Source organism: Oncorhynchus nerka, unplaced genomic scaffold, assembly GCF_034236695.1.
Source record: "Oncorhynchus nerka isolate Pitt River unplaced genomic scaffold, Oner_Uvic_2.0 unplaced_scaffold_2054, whole genome shotgun sequence".
In the NCBI taxonomy this organism is placed as follows: domain Eukaryota; kingdom Metazoa; phylum Chordata; class Actinopteri; order Salmoniformes; family Salmonidae; genus Oncorhynchus; species Oncorhynchus nerka.
Genome location: NW_027039281.1, coordinates 1 through 24,161, shown reverse-complemented (window position 1 = coordinate 24,161; position 24,161 = coordinate 1). Strand labels below are relative to the sequence as shown.

General features: G+C 53.1%; 1 pseudogene; it reads right to left on the bottom strand.

Moving 5' to 3' along the window:
* Window positions 1-486: 486 nt before the first annotated feature.
* LOC135567445 (rho guanine nucleotide exchange factor TIAM1-like) lies at window positions 487-9,829 on the bottom strand (annotated as a pseudogene).
* Between the last annotated feature and the right edge of the window lie 14,332 nt (window positions 9,830-24,161).

The following is a 24,161-nucleotide window of genomic DNA, read 5'->3' as shown; positions in this document are numbered from 1 at the left end:
GAACTGTCCTAAATCACATAGGGTTGTATTGAGTACAGTGCTCTTCAGGGGAACTGTCATAAATCACATAGGGTTGTATTGAGTACAGTGCTGTACCTCTTCAGGGGAACGGTCCTAAATCACATAGGGTTGTATTGAGTACAGTGCTGTACCTCTTCAGGGGAACTGTCATAAATCACATAGGGTTGTATTGAGTACAGTGCTCTTCAGGGGAACTGTCCTAAATCACATAGGGTTGTATTGAGTACAGTGCTCTTCAGGGGAACTGTCCTAAATCACATAGTACAGTGCTTGTATTGGGTTGTGGTGAGTACAGTGCTCTTCAGGGGAACTGTCATAAATCACATAGGGTTGTATTGAGTACAGTGCTGTACCTCTTCAGGGGAACTGTCATAAATCACATAGGGTTGTATTGAGTACAGTGCTGTTCCTGTCTTCAGGGGAACTGTCCTAAATCACATAGGGTTGTATTGGAGTACAGTGTCTTCAAGGGAACTGTCCTAAATCACATAGGGTTGTATTAGTACAGTGCTCTTCAGGTCCTAAATCACAGGGGTTGTATTACTGTGCTCTTCAGGGGAACTGTCAAATCATAGGGTTGTATTGAGTACAGTGCTATATCGTCTAAAGCCATTTACATGTTTTAAAATGTAAAGGCTACGGCTAGGCAAAGCAGCAGCAGTAATACTAGTGGTCGGAAGGCATCAGTGTGTATAGTAATGGTAGTAATAGTGTATATACGTGTAAAGAGTAAGGCTAGTATAGTGAGTATTGATATAAAATACTTAAATCGCTGTATGGAGGGCAGGCCTCCCCTCTCAGACAGACCGGTAGCTCCTCCATTCAGTATCATCAGTAATAGTATGAGTATAAAGAATATGGCTAGATGGAGGCCTCTCGTTACCTTCGAGGCACACCCTGTAGGTCATACTAGTACTAGTAGTAGCCGTAGTGGTAGTGGTAGTAGTGGTAGTAGTAGTAGTAGTAGCAGTAGCAGTAGTAGTAACAGTAGTAGTAGTAGTAGTAGTAGCGGTAGTAGTAGCGGTAGTAGTAGTAGTAGTAGTGGTAGTGGTAGTAGTAGCAGTAGTAGTCGTAGTAGTAACATTTGTAGCAGTAGCTGTAATGTGTATAGAGCCAGTAGATAGTTAGATAGCAGTGTGTATAGATACAGTAGATAGTTAAATAGCAGTGTGTATAGATACAGTATATACTGTAGGGTAGGTACCTTTGAGGCAGACCCAGTAGCTGTAATGTGTATAGAGCCAGTAGATAGGGTAGGTACCTTTGAGGCAGACCCAGTAGCTGTAATGTGTATAGAGCAAGTAGATAGTTAGATAGCAGTGTGTATAGATACAGTATATACTGTAGGGTAGGTACCTTTGAGGCAGACCCAGTAGCTGTAATGTGTATAGAGCCAGTAGATAGTTAGATAGCAGTGTGTATAGATACAGTATATACTGTAGGGTAGGTACCTTTGAGGCAGACCCAGTAGCTGTAATGTGTATAGAGCCAGTAGATAGGGTATGTACCTTTGAGGCAGACCCAGTAGCTGTAATGTGTATAGAGCCAGTAGATAGTTAGATAGCAGTGTGTATAGATACAGTATATACTGTAGGGTAGGTACCTTTGAGGCAGACCCAGTAGCTGTATTGTGTATAGAGCCAGTAGATAGGGTATGTACCTTTGAGGCAGACCCAGTAGCTGTAATGTGTATAGAGCCAGTAGATAGTTAGATAGCAGTGTGTATAGAACCAGTAGATAGTTAGATAGCAGTGTGTATAGATACAGTATATACTGTAGGGTAGGTACCTTTGAGGCAGACCCAGTAGCTCTTCCACTTCCTCCCCTGGTGGCCGACTCCACCTTCTTGCTTTTCTTGTGAACCAGGAAGTTCTTGACGGCCAGCCCGGCCTGCCTTCCTCACGGTTCCCTGGACGACGCCGTGCAGGGGATCTGATTGGTAGGCTGAACTCATGGTGCTCTGCTCGTCACTCCAGGGCTGACCCCGCCTCCTCCAGACTCTCTGTCTGACATGAGCTCATCTCCAACTCCTGATCATAACATTACATTACATTCAAATCAATAAAGCTTTATTGTTCCCGAACTGCAATTAGTTTGCAGCTTAAAATACATAGACAGACAAAGGACTGAAAACAACAAACCCCCCTGAGAGCCTGGTCCCTCTCTGGGTTTCTTCCTAGGTTCTGGCCTTTTTCGGGAGTTTTTCCTAGCCAACGTGCTTCTACATCTGCATTGCTTGTTGTTTTGGGGTTTTAGACTGGGTTTGTGTATCAGCTGATGTAAAAAGGGCTTTAAAAATCCATTTGATTTGAAACACACATAGCAGATGATGATTGTGATCGTGTGTGTGTGTGTGTGTGTGTGTGTGTGTGTGTGTGTGTGTGAACCAGAACCCACCTGTCTGAAGTTCTCGTAGACCCCCTGGACCCCCTCACTGGCTCCTCCCCCGCTGCTGCTTCGCTGTCGCTGCCAGCGAACAGGCTCCGCCCGCCGCCGAGCACACGGAGAAGGACATGGACATGGTCTTATAGCGCCGGGACTGATGCTCCGCCCCCGAAGCAGTCACCCCGTCGATGCCACTGTCCTCGTACTCACTGCCCTCTCCGGCTGTCACATCCTGGAAACACAGGTACAGTCACACAGGTGAGACACACACGACACAGGTAGAGATGAGACACACACGACACAGGTAGAGACACACACACACACACACACACGACACAGGTAGAGATGAGAAACACACACACACACACACAAACACGACACAGGTAGAGATGAGACACGCCCACACGACACAGGTAGAGATGAGACACACACACACACACACACACACGACACAGGTAGAGACACACCCACACACACACAGGTAGAGATGAGACACCCACACACACAGGTAGAGATGAGACACCCACACACACACGACACAGGTAGAGATGAGACACCCACACACACACACAGGTAGAGATGAGACACACACACACACACACACACACACAGGTAGAGATGAGACGCATACACACACATGACACAGGTAGAGACACACCCACACAGGTAGAGATGAGACACCCACACACACACGACACAGGTAGAGATGAGACACACACACACGACACAGGTAGAGATGAGACACACACACACGACACAGGTAGAGATGAGACACACACACGACACAGGTAGAGACACACCCACACACGACACAGGTAGAGATGAGACACACACACACACACGACACAGGTAGAGACACACCCATCCACAGACACACACACACAAGGTAGAGGTGAGACACACACAGTCTATGGACACTTGTTGCATTCTATTGGTCTCCAGACATGTGGTCAGACTGACAGAAAACCAAGCTTCAGTCCTGTCACACCAGCAGTCCTTCACCTTGAGTAGAGTCCATACCGTCTCTGCAGATGTGGAGGTGGCAACCCTGCCCTCAAAAAATCCTGATCCTACCCTGGCCAAACTTAGCCTAGTCTACAGACGGGTCTTTCTAGAAACTAGGGTACCAGTGGTGCCCTCAAAAAATCCTGATCCTACCCTGGCCAAACTTAGCCTAGTCTACAGACGGGTCTTTCTAGAAACTAAGTTACCAGTGGTGCCCTTAAAAAATCCTGATCCTACCCTGGCCTGCCTAGTCTACAGACGGGTCTTTCTAGAAACTAGGGTACCAGTGGTGCCCTTAAAAAAATCCAACAAGTTGAGGTCACTGATCCTACCCTGGCCAACCTTAGCCTAGTCTACAGACGGGTCTTTCTAGAAACTAGGGTACCAGTGGTGCCCTTAAAAAAATCCAACAAGTTGAGGTCACTGATCCTACCCTGGCCAACCTTAGCCTAGTCTACAGACGGGTCTTTCTAGAAACTAGGGTACCAGTGGTGCCCTTAACAAATCCTCCACTCTAATTGGTTTGTTTTTCATGTGGAATCACATTCACATCGACTCCGGAAATGACTAAAAATCAGTATCATATTAGTGTTATACCATGGCATTCTTGAATCCTCATTTCTGATTGGCTTAAACGGCATTCCAGAGCCTGCATGGTTTCCCTATAACGCACGGTACATCAGCACGGTACATCAACACGGTACATCAACACGGTACATCAGCACGGTAGAATTCAACACGGTACATCAACACGGTACATCAGCACGGTAGAATTCAACACGGTACATCAACACGGTACATCAGCACGGTACATCAGCACGGTACATCAACCACGGTAGAATTCAACCGCGGTACATCAGCACGGTACATCAACCGCGGTACATCAGCACGGCACATCAACACGGTAGAATTCAACACGGTACATCAGCACGGTAGAATTCAGCACGGTACATCAGCACGGTACATCAGCACGGTACATCAACACGGTACATCAACACGGTAGAATTCAACACGGTACATCAACACGGTACATCAACACGGTAGAATTCAACACGGTACATCAACACGGTACATCAACACGGTACATCAACACGGTACATCAACACGGCACATCAACACGGTAGAATTCAGCACGGTACATCAGCACGGTACATCAGCACGGTACATCAACACGGTACATCAACACGGTACATCAACACGGTAGAATTCAACACGGCACATCAACACGGTAGAATTCAACACGGCACATCAGCACGGTACATCAACACGGTACATCAACACGGTACATCAACACGGTACATCAGCACGGTAGAATTCAACACGGTACATCAACACGGTACATCAACACGGTAGAATTCAACACGGTACATCAGCACGGTAGAATTCAGCACGGTACATCAACACGGCACATCAACACGGTACATCAACACGGCACATCAACACGGTAGAATTCAACACGGTACATCAGCACGGTACATCAGCACGGTAGAATTCAACGGCTACTAACCTTAGCCTAGTCTACAGACGGGTCTTTCTAGAAACTAGGGTACAGTTCATTTTGACATGTTTTATGTTTGAGCTGCATTTTGAAAGCAAAAGTCGAATTGAAAACATTATTGGCGTTGTTGAATTAGAATTTCACAATAGCAAGCTACAGGACTGATGGTTTGGTGAGCTAAACTAGCGAGTCTGTCTGTTTGGTTACCACGGCAACCACTGTCGAGTAAACCTGCTAGCTACTTCAGCGGATGCTAAAACACATTTCTAGGTTTCTTGGTGAGCTAAACTAGCAAGTCTGTTTGGTTAACACAGCCACTACACTGTACGCCATCTAGTAAACGCGCTTCATCAGTGGATGTTACACACAGTTCTACCTGCATTATCGATCATAGCGTGTTGCTGGAAAAAACCTACACTACCGTTCAAAAGTTTATAACACCACTACATATCCACAATACAACATGTATAACAACAATGTATACAACAATATTACAATGAACACTACCGTTCAACAGTTTGGGGTCACTTAGAAATGTCCTTGTTTTTGAAAGAAAAGCTTTTTTTTTTTTTGCTAGGACACCCATGCATACCCCACAACACATGCCACACGAGGTCTCTTTCACAGTCCAGAACAGACTATGGGAGGCGCACAGTACTACCTAGAGCCATGACTACATGGAACTCTATTCCACAGTACTACATAGAGCCATGACTACATGGAACTCTATTCCACAGTACTACATAGAGCCATGACTACATGGAACTCTATTCCACAGTACTACATAGAGCCATGACCACATGGAACTCTATTCCACAGTACTACATAGAGCCATGACTACATGGAACTCTATTCCACAGTACTACATAGAGCCATGACTACATGGAACTCTATTCCACAGTACTACATAGAGCCATGACTACATGGAACTCTATTCCACAGTACTACATAGAGCCATGACCACATGGAACTCTATTCCACAGTACTACATAGAGCCATGACTACATGGAACTCTATTCCACAGTACTACATAGAGCCATGACTACATGGAACTCTATTCCACAGTACTACCTAGAGCCATGACTACATGGAACTCTATTCCACAGTACTACATAGAGCCATGACTACATGGAACTCTATTCCACAACAAGTAACTTGTGCCAGCAGTAAAATTAGATTTTAAAAAACAGATAGAAATAAACCTTATGGAACAGTGTGGACGGTGAAGCAAAACACAGACACATGCTTACAAAACACACAACATACGTACAACATACAACATACAACATACAACATACAACATACAACATACGTACAACATACAACATACAACATACAACATACAACATACAACATACGTACAACATACAACATACAACATACAACATACAACATACAACATACGTACAACATACAACATACAACATACGTACAACATACAACATACAACACACAACATACGTACAACATACAACATACAACATACAACATACGTACAACATACAACATACAACATACAACATACGTACAACATACAACATACAACATACAACATACGTACAACATACAACATACAACATACGTACAACATACAACATACGCACTATACACACGGATGTTCTGGTATAGATATGTTGTAAGTAGCGTAGACGCCTGAGGACACACACTTAATATGTTGTGAAATATGTTATGAATGTATTGTAATGTTGTTTTTTAAAAATGTATAACTGCCTTAATTTTGCTGGACCCTGGGAAAAGTAGCTGCTGTCTTGACAGGAACTAATGGGGATCCATAATAAACCCAAGGAAGAGTAGCTGCTGCCTTGGCAGGAACTAATGGGGATCCATAATAAACCCCAGGAAGAGTAGCTGCTGCCTTGGCAGGAACTAATGGGGATCCATAATAAACCCCAGGAAGAGTTGCTGCTGCCTTGGCAGGAACTAATGGGGATCCATAATAAACCCAAGGAAGAGTAGCTGCTGCCTTGGCAGTAACTAATGGGGATCCATAATAAACCCCAGGAAGAGGAGCTGCTGCCTTGGCAGGAACTAATGGGGATCCATAATAAACACCAGGAAGAGTAGCTGCTGCCTTGGCAGGAACTAATGGGGATCCATAATAAACCCCAGGAAGAGTAGCTGCTGCCTTGGCAGGAACTAATGGGGATCCATAATAAACCCCATGAAGAGTAGCTGCTGCCTTGGCAGGAACTAATGGGGATCCATAATAAACCCCAGGAAGAGTAACTGCTGCCTTGGCAGGAACTAATGGGGATCCATAATAAACCCAAGGAAGAGTAGCTGCTGCCTTGGCAGGAACTAATGGGGATCCATAATAAACCCCAGGAAGAGTAGCTGCTGCCTTGGCAGGAACTAATGGGGATCCATAATAAACCCAAGGAAGAGTAGCTGCTGCCTCGGCAGGAACTAATGGGGATCCATAATAAACCCCAGGAAGAGTAGCTGCTGCCTTGGCAGGAACTAATGGGGATCACTAATAAAAACAAATGAACATTTCTAGCAGCAAAATGTGTTAAATTATAGCCGTGGTATTAAAAGGGAGAATAAACCAGGGGTTCTCTGGGTTCTCTGGAACATATTGCAACTCCGTGGAACGTCAGTTCCACTCCTCTAGCGTGTCGTGGAACACACCTTCCACGTCGTTCTGTAGTTTCCATAGAACACACAGTCCCTCGTTAATTATCCCTTACGTATGCTACCAGTGTGGTCTATGATATGCATTCGGTGTGCATCCTATGACTAAAAAACAAACATGGAGTCAGTGTAACAACATTGTGACATCCTACCTGTATGGTCTGTGCCCTGCGTCCCTGCATTGTGGAGCAGGTGGCAGCCCGGGATTAGTTAGCCCCTCAGACAGGCAGTGTGAGCGTCGGCAGGGCAGGTATACGCTCGTACGAGTTCCCATCATCCTCCTCTTCCGGAGACACCATCTTATCACCCTCTCGGGCGGAGCGGTTGGCGTCATGGTGCCACTAGCGTAGCGTCCAGCGAATCGGCGGGTCGGGGTCATCTGACCCCCGTAGAGCTGGTCCAGGGAGTTGGCTCGGCCTGCTGCGTCCAGACTCTCCAGACCCTCAGGGGACACGAGCCCCAGCAGGCCGTCACAATCAGGGAAGTCTTCTACCTCCTCCGTGTCGATGATCTCCTCTGTGCTGAAAAGAGACGTAAATTGAATGGATTTGAACTGACAACCCCTCCAGTTGGCCGATTCTCTACACTTACATGTTAGTCATTTAGCATATCCAGAGTGTGTAGTGGACATTTCCTGTATTTACCAAATCATGAGAGCAAACCACAACACAAGTCAGAGTTATCATAAAGTCCATCTTTAATTATATGAGCTCCATCACAACCCTGTGACTCTCAGATCAATTCAGTGTCTATCAATGAATTCTCTGAGAGTCCCTTACACATTGCAACTGAGATCCTTTATAGCAAAAGACACACATAGCCAGACGGCATTGGCTATAAATTATCATTCAGCTTTTGTCTCCTAAACTATGTTCTCATCTCGCTCTCAGGACCATAAAACAAAACCTCATCAACAGGCATATATCAAATACACCCCTCCTGGACAAGATCACAGAGACACAGTGACTGGCACACAGACATTGTGGAGCCAATAAATAATTGGTTTAAAAGATATGTTTACATATGAAGACAAGCTTGACCCCTCCCCTTTCTGCGGCCCAAGTAACTGACCCCATGACAGAGAACAGATAACTGCAACCGGCCACCACTATAGTACAACAAGATACATTCTGATGAGAAGTAACTCACAAGCATATAATGAAAATAAAAACATCTTATCTATGTTACACAACTATATTCAGATTATTCCCCAACAAGTGACTTACAATTAGTGCATTAATCTACAAGTAATTAAGTAAAAAAAACTCATATCATAGTCATAGTATATCACGGTCATTCTCTAACCTGGTGAGGTGTTCCTGGCTGAGGTCTGACTTCTCTAACCTGGTGAGGTGTTCCTGGCTGAGGTCTGACTTCTCTAACCTGGTGAGGTGTTGCCGGCTGAGGTCTGACTTCTCTAACCTGGTGAGGTGTTGCCGGCTGAGGTCTGACTTCTCTAACCTGGTGAGGTGTTCCCGGCTGAGGTCTGACTTCTCTAACCTGGTCAGGTGTTCCAGGCTGAGGTCTGACTTCTCTAACCTGGTGAGGTGTTGCCGGCTGAGGTCTGACTTCTCTAACCTGGTGAGGTGTTTCCGGCTGAGGTCTGACTTCTCTAACCTGGTGAGGTGTTCCCGGCTGAGGTCTCACTTCTCTAACCTGGTGAGGTGTTCCCGGCTGAGGTCTGACAGACTGAAGTCCAGACTGTCGTCTTCTCTCCACATGTCGGCTGATTTGGATCTCTTCTTCTTGAAGCTGACCACCTCTCGAGGTTCCCTAGGTCCGTCTCTAGTCTTCTGAAGGTAGGTCGCCTCCCCTGTGTTACTGTATAGGCCCAGTCCTCTGTCCTGTAGACCCTGGGGTTCGTGGGGTCTAGTCCCAGGTGACTCTGCGTCTTGATGGGGCGTTACAGACGGGTTGTCTAGGTGGGTATGGCAGGAGACGGGCCGGAGGTTCATGGCCACGCGGTCCACCCAGATCGGAGAGGAGTAGTCTGACAGGACATTGGTCTGGTTGAAGGGCTCCAGGCGTGATCCGCTAAGGACTGTGGGATACTAGGGGTGCTGCTGGAACGCGTGGAGGTCTCAGAGTTTGGTGATCCACTTTGCCTTGCGAGGCGTGACAGTCACGGGGAGCGGCTGGAACCAGAACTGGACTGATGGTGCTTGTTGGAGACGGGAGCGATCGAGACATGTGCTTACGGGACAGGTGGCCATGTTGGGTGCCGTAGAAGGCGTGATCGACGTTCTGGCTCTCCACGTTGCCCATGGTTACAGTCTACATCAGAAAAGACAGGTAACTACGGATATAAACAACTCATGACGTTACAGAGATGTGTGTCAAAACCCCAACATTTTAATTATTGACAATTCACGAAGTAGAACACACGATGTCCTGCCGACAATAACATAACCGGCATCCATTATGTATCATAAATGTAATCTTGCCAAGAACTTCGTATCATATATCAGTTAACCAACCTGAAGTCTGGCGTTGACATCACTGGCATGTTGAGTTCCAACCGTCAGGCTGTCTATCCAATCACAGAGAGGAGAGGAGAGGAGAGGAGAGAGGAGAGGAGAGGAGGGAGAGGAGAGGAGAGGAGAGGAGAGGAGAGAGAGGGAGAGAGAGAGAGAATCGTCCTGAGTGTCCGCTGATATGTACTCAAAAATATCTGGGAGAAGAGAGAAAACAGAAACCCTGGTCAGTCATCGCTGTAAAAAAAAAGAACTAAACTTACAATAGTCTTTCTGAAGGAACATGAACTTTAACAATAGTCTTTCTGAAGGAACATGAACTTTAACAAGAGGAGGGACTCTGCCTGCTGGGAATCAATTGCAGACATTTTGTGGTTAAAGTTGAACATATTTAATTACCCAATCAGTGACTGGGACCACACAGAAATGGGGGTTGTGAGAACAGTGATCAGCTAACAGTTTTACTACGATCTGAGAGAGTCACAGCTTTACTACAACCACACGCCTGTATTAAGCTAGCAAGCTGGTTTTTGCTGGGCTACTAAATATGTTCAAGTGTGGTTGCCATTAGTTACAACAAGACCTAATAAACTGTAGGAAAAGTCACATAAACACTTCTGATTGTACCACACACACACACACACACAGCAAATAAAAATAAAAATACCATAGCCTACAACATTAGTTCTTTAAACAGGGATGCTCTGTGGGTGAGTGTTCAGATTTCCCTCGTTGACTAGAATCCGATTGAAGTTGTGAATATCAATCTGTACTCTATCAGAACAATGTTTAATAGTTTAATGTCGGGGCTACCGAGTGGCACAGCGGTCTAAGGACACTGCATCTCAGTGCTAGAGGCGTCACTACAGACCCTGGTTCGATTCCAGGCTGTATCACAACCGGTCGTGAGTGGGAGTCTGGGCGCACAATTGACCCAGCGTCGTCCGGGTTAGAGGAGGGTTTGGCCAGTGTAGGCCGTCATTGTAAATAAGAATTTGTTCTTAACTGGCTTGCCTAGTTAAATAAAATAAAAAAATGGCTGACTGCATCAAGACAAAAGGAGATGATGCGGACTACAGGAAAAGGAGGACCGAGCACGCCCCCATTCTCATCGACGGGGCCGTAGTGGAGCAGGTTGAGAGCTTCAAGTTCCTTGAGGTCCATATCACCAACAAACTATCATGGTCCAAACACACCAAGACAGTCGTGAAGAGGGCACGACAACACCTATTCCCCCTAAGGAGACTACAAAGATTTGGCATAGGTCCTCAGATCCTCAAAAGGTTCTACAGCTGCACCATCGAGAGCATCTTGACCATTGAGAGCAGCACCAGTAGTTAGAGTAAGGTGAGCAGCACCAGTAGTTAGAGTAAGGTGAGCAGCACCAGTAGTTAGAGTAAGGTGAGCAGCACCAGTTCCTCTGTGTTAGTTGTATGTCAAACTAGAGTAAGAGGAGTGAGGAAGGGGAGGAGAAAGAGGAGGAGTGAGGAAGGGGAGGAGAAAGAGGAGGAGTGAGGAAGGGGAGGAGAAAGAGGAGGAGTGAGGAAGGGGAGGAGAAAGAGGAGGAGGAGGAGTGAGGAAGGGAAGGAGAAAGAGGAGGAGTGAGGAAGGGGAGGAGAAAGAGGAGGAGTGAGGAAGGGGAGGAGAAAGAGGAGGAGTGAGGAAGGGAAGGAGTGAGAAAGGGGAGGAGAAAGAGGAGGAGGAGGAGAGAGGGGGAGGAGAAAGAGGAGGAGGAGGAGAGAGGGGGAGGAGAAAGAGGAGGAAGAGAGAGGAGGAGGAGAAAGAGGAGGAGTGAGGAAGGGGAGGAGAAAGAGGAGGAGTGAGGAAGGGGAGGAGAAAGAGGAGGAGGCATCTGAAAGAGGAGGAGTGAGGAAGGGGAGGAGAAAGAGGAGAGGCATCTGCCTCTAACCCTAGGAAGCTCTTTGCCACCTTCTCCTCCCTCTTGAATCCTCCTCCCCCTCCCCCCCCCTCCTCCCTCTCTGCAGATGACTTCGTCAACCATTTTGAAAAGAAGGTCGACGACATCCGATCCTCGTTTGCTAAGTCAAACGACACCGCTGGTTCTGCTCACACTGCCCTACCCTGTGCTCTGACCTCTTTCTCCCCTCTCTCCAGATGACATCTCACGTCTTGTGACGGCCGGCCGCCCAACAACCTGCCCGCTTGACCCTATCCCCTCCCTCTCTTCTCCAGACCATCTCCGGTGACCTTCTCCCTTACCTCACCTCGCTCATCAACTCATCCCTGACCGCTGGCTACGTCCCTGCCGTCTTCAAGAGAGCGAGAGTTGCACCCCTTCTGAAAAAACCTACACTCGATCCCTCCGATGTCAACAACTACAGACCAGTATCCCTTCTTTCTTTTCTCTCCAAAACTCTTGAACGTGCCGTCCTTGGCCAGCTCTCCCGCTATCTCTCTCAGAATGACCTTCTTGATCCAAATCAGTCAGGTTTCAAGACTAGTCATTCAACTGAGACTGCTCTTCTCTGTATCACGGAGCGCTCCGCACTGCTAAAGCTAACTCTCTCTCCTCTGCTCTCATCCTTCTAGACCTATCGGCTGCCTTCGATACTGTGAACCATCAGATCCTCCTCTCCACCCTCTCCGAGTTGGGCATCTCCGGCGCGGCCCACGCTTTGATTGCGTCCTACCTGACAGGTCGCTCCTACCAGGTGGCGTGGCGAGAATCCGTCTCCTCACCACGTGCTCTCACCACTGGTGTCCCCCAGGGCTCTGTTCTAGGCCCTCTCCTATTCTCGCTATACACCAAGTCACTTGGCTCTGTCATAACCTCACATGGTCTCTCCTATCATTGCTATGCAGACGACACACAATTAATCTTCTCCTTTCCCCCTTCTGACGACCAGGTGGCGAATCGCATCTCTGCATGTCTGGCAGACATATCAGTGTGGATGACGGATCATCACCTCAAGCTGAACCTCGGCAAGACGGGGAGCTGCTCTTCCTCCCGGGGAAGGACTGCCCGTTCCATGATCTCGCCATCACGGTTGACAACTCCATTGTGTCCTCGTCCCAGAGCGCTAAGAACCTTGGCGTGATCCTGGACAACACCCTGTCGTTCTCAAATAACATCAAGGCGGTGGCCCGTTCCTGTAGGTTCATGCTCTACAACATCCGCAGAGTACGACCCTGCCTCACACAGGAGCGGCGCAGGTCCTAATCCAGGCACTTGTCATCTCCCGTCTGGATTACTGCAACTCGCTGTTGGCTGGGCTCCCTGCCTGTGCCATTAAACCCCTACAACTCATCCAGAACGCCGCAGCCCGTCTGGTGTTCAACCTTCCCAAGTTCTCTCCGTCACCCCGCTCCTCCGCTCTCTCCACTGGCTTCCAGTTGAAGCTCGCATCCGCTACAAGACCATGGTGCTTGCCTACGGAGCTGTGAGGGGAACGGCACCTCACTACCTCCAGGCTCTGATCAGGCCCTACACCCAAACAAGGGCACTGCGTTCATCCACCTCTGGCCTGCTCGCCTCCCTACCACTGAGGAAGTACAGTTCCAGCTCAGCCCAGTCAAAACTGTTCGCTGCTCTGGCCCCCAATGGTGGAACAAACTCCCCTCACGACGCCAGGACAGCGGGAGTCAATCACCACCTTCCGGAGACACCTGAAACCCCACCTCTTTAAGGAATACCTAGGATAGGATAAAGTAATCCTTCTCCCCCCCCTTAAAAGACCTAGATGCACTATTGTAAAGTGGCTGTTCCACTGGATGTCATATGGTGAAAGCACCAATTTGTAAGTCGCTCTGGATAAGAGCGTCTGCTAAATGACTTAAATGTAATGTTAAATGAGTGAGGAAGGGGAGGAGAAAGAGGAGGAGGAGGAGTGAGGAAGGGAAGGAGAAAGAGGAGGAGTGAGGAAGGGGAGGAGAAAGAGGAGGAGGAGGAGGAGTGAGGAAGGGAAGGAGAAAGAGGAGGAGTGAGAAAGGGGAGGAGAAAGAGGAGGAGTGAGGAAGGGGAGGAGAAAGAGGAGGAGTGAGGAAGGGGAGGAGAAAAAGGAGGAGTGAGGAAGGGGAGGAGGAAGAGGAGGAGAAAGAGGAGGAGGAGAGAGGAGGAGGAGAAAGAGGAGGAGTGAGGAAGGGGAGGAGAAAGAGGAGGAGGAGGAGGATGGGGGCTACAAGTGGGCTCACACCTTCTCGCCATGTTGCACATTTGGGATACAGTCGTCTCTCTCTACAGTAGTCTTTCCCTACAGTAGTATCTCCTGAAGGTACTAGTCCATTAGCCACACTATTCTGATGGTCTGTCTCTCCTGAAAATAGTAGTCCCATTAGCCACACTATTCTGATGGAACGAAGGAGAAAAATAAGATAATTCCTATTCCTCCTGACGTTCTCGCTTTCATTCACATCTTTTAAGTGTAGCCAGGACAGAGGAGAGTTACATAATGGTTGGAGCTGACCCTGTCTTTTGGTTTCCCTACCCCTCTCTCCCTCTCTCCATCACCCTACCTCTTCCCCTCTCCATCCCGTACCTCTCCCCCTCTCCATCCCCCTCTCTCTCCCTCTCTCCATCCCCCTACCTCTCCATCCCGTACCTCTCCCCCTCTCTCTCCCTCTATCCATCCCCCTACCTCTCCCTCTCTCCATCCCCCTACCTCTCCATCTCTCCATCCCCTCTCCATCCCCTACCTCTCCCTCTCTCCATCCCCTACCTCTCCATCACCCCTACCTCTCCATCACCCCTACCTCTCCATCCCGTACCTCTCCCCCTCTCCATCCCCTACCTCTCCATCCCTCCCTCTCTCCCCTCTCTCTCCCTCTCTCCATCCCCTACCTCCCCTACCTCTCCATCCCCCTACCTCTCCATCCCCCCCTACCTCTCCATCCCCCCTACCTCTCCATCCCCCCTACCTCTCCATCCCCCCTACCTCTCTCCATCCCCTACCTCTCTCCATCCCTACCTCTCACCCCTCTCCATCCCCCTACCTCCCCATCCCCTACCTCCCATCCCCTACCTCTCCATCCCCCTACCTCTCTCCATCCCCTACCTCTCTCCATCCCCCTACCTCTACCTCTCTCCATCCCCCTACCTCTACCTCTCTCCATCCCCCCTACATCTCCATCCCCTACCTCTCCATCCCCCTACCTCTCCATCCCCCTACCTCTCTCCATCCCCCCTACCTCTCTCCATCCCCCTACCTCTCTCCATCCCCCTACCTCTCCATCCCCCTACCTCTCCATCCCCCTACCTCTCCATCCCCTACCTCTCTCCATCCCCCTACCTCTCTCCATACCTCTACCTCTCCTCCATCCCCCTACCTCTCCATCCCCCTACCTCTCCATCCCCCTACCTCTCCATCCCCCTACCTCTACCTCTCTCCATCCCCCTACCTCTACCTCTCTCCATCCCCCTACCTCTACTCTCTCCATCCCCCCCACCTCTCCATCCCCCCCTACCTCTCCATCCCCCCCCCTCTCTCCATACCTCTACCTCTCCATACCCCCTACCTCTCTCCACCCGCCCTACCTCTCCACCCCCCCTACACCTCTCCATCCCCCCTACACCTCTCTCCATCCCCCTACCTCTCCATCTCCCCTACCTCTCCATCCCCCTACCTCTACCTCTCTCCATCCCCTACCTCTCCATCCCCCTACCTCTCCATCCCCCCCTACCTCTACCTCTCTCCATCCCCCTACCTCTACCTCTCTCCATCCCCCTACCTCTACCTCTCTCCATCCCCCCTACCTCTACCTCTCTCCATCCCCCTACCTCTCCATCCCCCCCTACCTCTCCATCCCCCCTACCTCTCTCCATCCCCCTATCTCTCTCCATACCTCTACCTCTCTCCATCCCCCTACCTCTCCATCCCCCCCTACCTCTCCATCCCCTACCTCTCCATCCCCCTACCTCTCCATCCCCCCTACCTCTACCTCTCTCCATCCCCCTACCCTCTACCTCTCTCCATCCCCCTACCTCTACCTCTCTCATCCCCCCACCTCTCCATCCCCTACCTCTCCATCCCCCTACCTCTCCACCACGCCCTACCTCTCCATCCCCCTACCCTCTCCACCCCCTCTCCATCCCCCTCCACCTCCCACCTCTCCATCCCCCTACCTCTACCTCCATCCCCCTACCTCTACCTCTCTCCATCCCCCCCTACCTCTACCTCTCTCCATCCCCCTACCTCTACCTCTCTCCATCCCCCTACCTCTCCCCATCCCCCTACCTCTCCATCTCCCCCCTACCTCTCCATCTCCCCTACCTCTCCATCTCCCCTACCTCTCCATCCCCCTACCTCTCCATCCCCTACCTCTCCATCCCCCTACCTCTCCATCCCCCTACACCTCTCCATCCCCCTACCTCTCCATCCCCCTACCTCTCCATCCCCCTACACTCTCCATCCCCCTACACCTCTCCATCCCCTACACCTCTCCATCCCCCCACCTCTCCACCCCCCACCCTCTCCATCCCCCCACCTCTCCATCCCCCCTACCCTCTCCATCCCCCTACTCTCCACCCCCCCTACCTCTCCATCCCCCTACCTCTCCATCCCCTACCTCTCCATCCCCCCTACCTCTCCATCCCCCCTACCTCTCCATCCCCCTACCTCTCCATCCCCCTGCACCTCTCCATCCCCCACCTCTCCATCCCCCCACCTCTCCATCCCCCCACCTCTCCATCCCCCTCCCCCCTACCTCCTCTCTCCATCCCCCTACCTCTACCACTCATCCCCTACCTCTACCTCTCTCCATCCCCTACCTCTACCTCTCTCCATCCCCCTACCTCTACCTCTCTCCATCCCCCTACCTCTACCATCCCCTCTCCCATCCTCTCTCCATCCCCCTACCTCTCCTCTCTCCATCCCCCCTACCTCTCCATCCCCCTCCTCCATCCCCCTACCTCTCCATCCCCCTACCTCTCTCTCCCCCTACCTCTCTCATACCTCTACCTCTACCTCTCTCCAACCCCTACCTCTCCATCCCCCCTACCTCTCCATCCCCCTACCTCTCCATCCCCCTACCTCTCCATCCCCCTACCTCTACCTCTCTCCATCCCCTACCTCTACCTCTCTCCATCCCCCCTACCTCTCCATCCCCCTACCTCTTCATCCCCCCTACCTCTCCATCCCCCTACCTCTCTCCATCCCCCTACCTCTCTCCATACTCTCTACCTCTACCTCTCCAACCCCCTACCTCTCCATCCCCCTACCTCTCCATACCCCTACCTCTCTCCATCCCCCTACCTCTCCATCCCCCTACCTCTACCTCTCCATCCCCCTACCTCTCTCCACCCCCCTACCTCTCTCCACCCGCCCTACCTCTCTCCACCCCCCTACACCTCTCCATCCCCCTACACCTCCATCTCCCCCTACCTCTCCATCCCCCTACCTCTCCATCCCCCTACACCTCTCCATCCCCTACACCTCTCCATCCCCCTACACCTCTCCATCCCCCTACACCTCTCTATCCCCCTACACCTCTCCATCCCCCTACACCTCTCCATCCCCCTACCTCTCCACCCCCCTACACCTCTCCATCCCCTACCTCTCATCCCCCTACACCTCTCCATCCCCTACACCTCTCCATCCCCCTACACCTCTCCATCCCCTACCTCTCCATCCCCCTACCTCTCCATCCCCCCTACCTCTCCATCCCCCTACACCTCTCCATCCCCCTACACCTCTCCATCCCCCTACACCTCTCCATCCCCCCTACCTCTCCATCCCCCTACCTCTCCATCCCCCCTACACCTCTCCATCCCCCTACACCTCTCCATCCCCCTACACCTCTCCATCCCCCTACCTCTCCATCCCCTACACCTCTCCATCCCCCTACCTCTCCATCCCCCTACACCTCTCCATCCCCCTACACCTCTCCATCCCCCCTACACCTCTCCATCCCCTACACCTCTCCATCCCCCTACACCTCTCCATCCCCCTACACCACACCTCTCCATCCCCTACACCTCTCCATCCCCCCTACACCTCTCCATCCCCTACCTCTCCATCCCCCTACACCTCTCCATCCCCTACCCTCCATCCCCCCACCTCTCCATCCCCCTACCTCTCCATCCCCCTACCTCTCCATCCCCCTACCTCTCTCCATCCCCTACCTCTCTCCATACCTCTACTCCATGCCTCTACCTCTATCCCCCTACCTCTCCATCCCCTACCTCTCCATCCCCCTACCTCTCCATCCCCCTACCTCTCCATCCCCCTACCTCTCCTCTCTCCCCCCTACCTCTACCTCTCTCCATCCCCCTACCTCTCTACCTCTCTCTCCATCCCCTACCTCTCCATCCCCCTACCTCTCCATCCCCCTACCTCTCCATCCCCTACCTCTCCATCCCCCACCTCTACATCCCCTACCTCTCCATCCCCCCCCCTACCTCTCTCCATCCCCCCTACCTCCCCCTACCTCTCCATCCCCCTACCTCTCCACCCCCCCTACCTCTCTATCCCCTACACCTCTCCATCCCCCTACACCTCTCCATCCCCTACCTCTCCATCCCCCTACCTCTCCATCCCCTACCTCTCCATCCCCCTACACCTCTCCATCCCCTACCTCTCCATCCCCTACACCTCTCCATCCCCCTACACCTCTCCATCCCCCTACCTCTACCTCTCCATCCCCTACACCTCCCATCCCCCTACACACCTCCATCCCCCCTCTCCATCCCCCTACCTCTCCATCCCCCTACCTCTCCATCCCCCTACACCTCTCCATCCCCTACCTCTCCATCCCCCTACCTCTCCATCCCCCTACCTCTCCATCCCCCCTACCTCTCCATCCCCCCTACACCTCTCCATCCCCCTACACCTCTCCATCCCCCCTACCTCTCCATCCCCCTACCTCTCCATCCCCTACCTCTCCATCCCCCTACACCTCTCCATCCCCCTACACCTCTCCATCCCCCTACCTCTCCATCCCCCTACACCTCTCCATCCCCCTACACCTCTCCATCCCCCTACACCTCTCCATCCCCCTACCTCTCCATCCCCATACACCCCTCCATCCCCCACCTCTCCATCCCCCTACCTCTACCTCTCTCTCCATCCCCCTACCTCTACCACTCTCCATCCCCCTACCTCTACCACTCTCCATCCCCTACCTCTACCTCTCTCCATCCCCCTACCTCTACCTCTCTCCATCCCCCTACCTCTACCTCTCTCCATCCCCCTACCTCTACCTCTCTCTCCATCCCCCCTACCTCTACCTCTCTCCATCCCCTACCTCTACCTCTCTCCATCCCCTACCTCTACCTCTCTCTCCATCCCCCTACCTCTACCTCTCTCCATCCCCCTACCCCTACCTCTCTCCATCCCCCTACCCCTACCTCTCTCTCCATCCCCTACCTACCTCTCCATCCCCCCTACCTCTCTCCATCCCCTACCTCTCCATCCCCCTACCCTACCTCTACCTCTCCATCCCCCCCTCTACCTCTCCATCCCCTACCTCTCTATCCCCCTACCTCTCCATCCCCCCTACCTCTCCATCCCCCTACCTCTCCATCCCCTACCTCTCTCCATCCCCCTACCTCTCCATCCCATCCCTCTACCTCTCCATCCCCCCTACCTCTATCCCCTCTCTCCATCCCCCCTACCTCTCCATCCCCCTACCTCTCCATCCCCCTACCTCTCCATCCCCCCTACCTCTCCATCCCCTCCATCCCCCTACCCCTACCTCTCTCCATCCCCTACCTCTACCTCTCTCCATCCCCCTACCTCTACCTCTCCATCCCCTACCTCTCTCCATCCATCCCCTACCTCTCTATCCCCCTACCTCTCCCCCCCTACACCTCTCCATCCCCCTACCTCTCTCCATCCCCTACCTCTCTCCATCCCCCTACTCCATCCCCCTACCTCTCCATCCCCCTACACCTCTCCATCCCCCTACACCTCTCCATCCCCTACCCTCTCCATCCCCCTACACCTCTCCATCCCCCTACCTCTCCATCCCCTCACCTCTCCATCCCCCTACCTCTCCATCCCCCTACACCTCTCCATCCCCCTACACCTCTCCATCCCCCTACCTCTCCATCCCCCTACACCTCTCCATCCCCTACCTCTCCATCCCCCTACCTCTCCATCCCCCTACCTCTCCATCCCCCCTACACCTCTCCATCCCCCTACACCTCTCCATCCCCCTACACCTCTCCATCCCCCTACACCTCTCCATCCCCCTACCTCTCCATCCCCCCTACCTCTCCATCCCCCCTACACCTCTCCATCCCCCTACACCTCTCCATCCCCCTACCTCTCCATCCCCCTACCTCCCATCCCCCTACACCTCTCCATCCCCCTACACCTCTCCATCCCCCTACACCTCTCATCCCCCCTACACCTCTCCATCCCCCCACCTCTCCATCCCCCTACCTCTACCTCTCTCCATCCCCCTACCTCTACCCCTACACCTCCATCCCCCTACCTCTACCCTCTCCATCCCCCTACCTCTACCTCTCTCCATCCCCCCTACCTCTACCTCTCTCCATCCCCCTACCTCTACCTCTCTCCATCCCCCCTACCTCTACCTCTCTCCATCCCCCTACCTCTACCTCTCCATCCCCCTACCTCTACCTCTCTCCATCCCCCTACCTCTACCTCTCTCCATCCCCCTACCTCTACCTCTCTCCATCCCCCCTACCTCTACCTCTCTCCATCCCCCTACCTCTACCTCTCTCCATCCCCCCTACCTCTACCTCTCTCCATCCCCTACCTCTACCTCTCTCCATCCCCTACCTCTACCTCTCTCCATCCCCTACCTCTACCTCTCTCCATCCCCCTACCTCTCCACCTCTCTCCATCCCCCTACCTCTACCTCTCTCCATCCCCCTACCTCTACCCTCTCCATCCCCCTACCTCTCCATCACCCCCTACCTCTCATCCCCCTACCTCTCCATCCCCCTACCTCTCCATCCCCCTACCTCTACCTCTCCATCCCCCTACCTCTCCATCCCCTACCTCTCCACCCTACCTCTCCATCCCCTACCTCTCCATCCCCCTACCTCTCCATCCCCCTACCCCTACCTCCCTACCTCTCCATCCCCCCTACCTCTACCTCTCCATCCCCTACACTCTCCATCCCCCTACACCTCCATCCCCCTACCTCTCCATCCCCCTACACTCTCCATCCCCCTACACCTCCATCCCCCCCTACACCTCCATCCCCCTACACCTCTCCACCCCTACACTCTCCATCCCCCTACACCTCTCCATCCCCCACACCTCTCCATCCCCCACCTCTCTCCATCCCCCCTACCCTCTCCATCCCCCACCTCTCTCCATCCCCCCACCTCTCCATCCCCCTACCTCCCCTCTCTCCATCCCCCTACCTCTCCCCTCTCCATCCCCTACCTCTCCCCCTCTCTCCATCCCCCTACCTCTACCTCTCCATCCCCCTACCTCTCCATCCCCCCTACCATCTCCATCACCCCTACCTCTCTCCATCCCCCTACCCCTACCTCTACCTCTCCATCCCCCCTACCTCTACCTCTCCATCCCCCTACCTCTCCATCCCCCTACCTCTCCATCCCCCTACCTCTCCATCCCCCCTACCTCTCCATCCCCCTCACCTCCATCCCCTACACCTCCATCCCCCTACCTCTCCATCCCCCCACCTCTCCATCCCCCTACCTCTCCATCCCCTACACCTCTCCATCCCTACACCTCTCCATCCCCCTACACCTCTCATCCCCCCACCTCTCTCCATCCCCCCCACCTCTCCATCCCCCCTACCTCTCCATCCCCCCCTACCCCTCTCCATCCCCTACCTCTCCCCATCCATCCCCTACCTCTCCATCCCCTACTCCATCCCCCCTACCTCTCCCCCTCTCCATCCCCTACCTCTCCCCCTCTCTCATCCCCTACCTCTCCCCCTCTCCATCCCCCTACCTCTCCCCCTCTCCATCCCCCTACCTCTCCCCTCTCCATCCCCCTACCTCTCCCCCTCTCCATCCCCCTACCTCTCCCCCCCTCTCCATCCCCCCTACCTCTCCCCCTCCCCCTACCTCTCTCCCTCTCCATCCCCTACCTCTCTCCATCCCCCCTACCTCTCTCCCTCCCCTCCTCCATCCCCCTACCTCTCTCTCTCCCCCTACCTCTCCATCCCCTAACCTCTCTCCATCCCCCTACCTCTGCCCTCTCTCCATCCCCCCTCTACCTCTCTCCATCCCCCTGCCTCTACCTCTCTCCATCCCTAACCTCTCTCCATCCCCCCTACCTCTACCTCTCTCCCATCCCCTACCTCTACCTCTCTCCATCCCCCTACCTCTACCTCTCTCCATCCCCCTACCTCTACCTCTCTCCATCCCCCCTACCTCTCCATCCCCCCTACCTCTCCATCCCCCTACCTCTACCTCTCTCATCCCCCTACCTCTACCTCTCTCCATCCCCCCCCCTACCTCTACCTCTCTCCATCCCCCCTACCTCTCCATCCCCCTACCTCTCTATCCCCCTACCTCTCTCCATCCCCCTACCTCTACCATCCCCCCTACCTCTCCATCCCCCCTCTACCTCTCCCATCCCCCTACCTCTCCATCCTCCTCTACCTCTCTCCATCCCCCTACCTCTCCATCCCCCCCTACCTCTCCATCCCCCTACCTCTCCATCCCCCTACCTCTCCCATCCCCCTCCTCCATCCCCATACCTCTCCTCTACCTCTCTCCATCCCCCTACTCTCCATCCCCCTACCTCTCCATCCCCCTACCTCTCCATCCCCTACCATCTCTCCATCCCCCCCCTACCTCTACATCCCCCATCCTCCATCCCCTACCTCTCTCCATCCCCCTACCTCTCCATCCCCCCTACCTCTCCATCCCCCTACCTCTCCATCCCCCTACCTCTCCATCCCCCTACCTCTCCATCCCCCTACCTCTCTCTCCATCCCCCTACACCTCTCCATCCCCCTACACCTCTCCATCCCCCCTACCTCTCCATCCCCCTACCTCTCCATCCCCCACCTCTCCATCCCCCCTACACCTCTCCATCCCCCTACCTCTCCATCCCCCTACCTCTCCATCCCCTACCTCTCCATCCCCCTACACCTCTCCATCCCCTACACCTCTCTCCATCCCCCCCCTACCTCTCCATCCCCTACCTCTCCATCCCCCTACACCTCTCCATCCCCCTACACCTCTCCATCCCCCTACCTCTCCATCCCCCTACACCTCTCCATCCCCTACCTCTCCATCCCCCTACCTCTCCATCCCCCTACCTCTCCATCCCCCTACACCTCTCCATCCCCCACCTCTCTCCATCCCCCTACACTCTCCATCCCCCTACACCTCTCCATCCCCTACACCTCTCCATCCCCTACACCTCTCCATCCCCCTACACCTCTCCATCCCCCTACACCCCTCTCCATCCCCCTACACCTCTCCATCCCCCTACCTCTCCATCCCCCTACACCTCTCATCCCCTACCTCTCCCCCCCTACACCTCTCCATCCCCTACACTCTCCATCCCCCCACCTCTCCATCCCCCCACCTCTACCTCTCTCCATCCCCTACCTCTACCACTCCCCATCCCCCTACCTCTACCACTCTCCATCCCCTACCTCTACCTCTCTCCATCCCCCTACCTCTACCACTCTCCATCCCCCTACCTCTACCTCTCCATCCCCCTACCTCTACCTCTCTCCATCCCCCTACCTCTCTACCTCTCTACATCCCCCTACCTCTACCTCTCTCCATCCCCCTACCTCTACCTCTCTCTCCATCCCCCCTACCTCTACCTCTCTCCATCCCCTACCTCTACCTCTCTCCATCCCCCTACCTCTACCTCTCTCTCCATCCCCCTACCCCTCTACCTCTCTCCATCCCCCCTACCTCTACCTCTCCATCCCCTACCTCTACCTCTCCATCCCCCTACCTCTCCATCACCCCTACCTCTCCATCACCCCTACCTCTCTCCATCCCCCCTACCCCTACCTCTACCTCTCCATCCCCCTACCTCTACCTCTCCATCCCCTCCCCCTACCTCTCCATCCCCCCTACCTCTCCATCCCCCTACCTCTCCATCCCCCCTACCTCTCCATCCCCCTACACCTCCATCCCCCTACACCTCCATCCCCCTACACCTCTCCATCCCCTACACCTCTCCATCCCCCTACACCTCTCCATCCCCCCCTACACCTCTCCATCCCCCACCTCTCCATCCCCC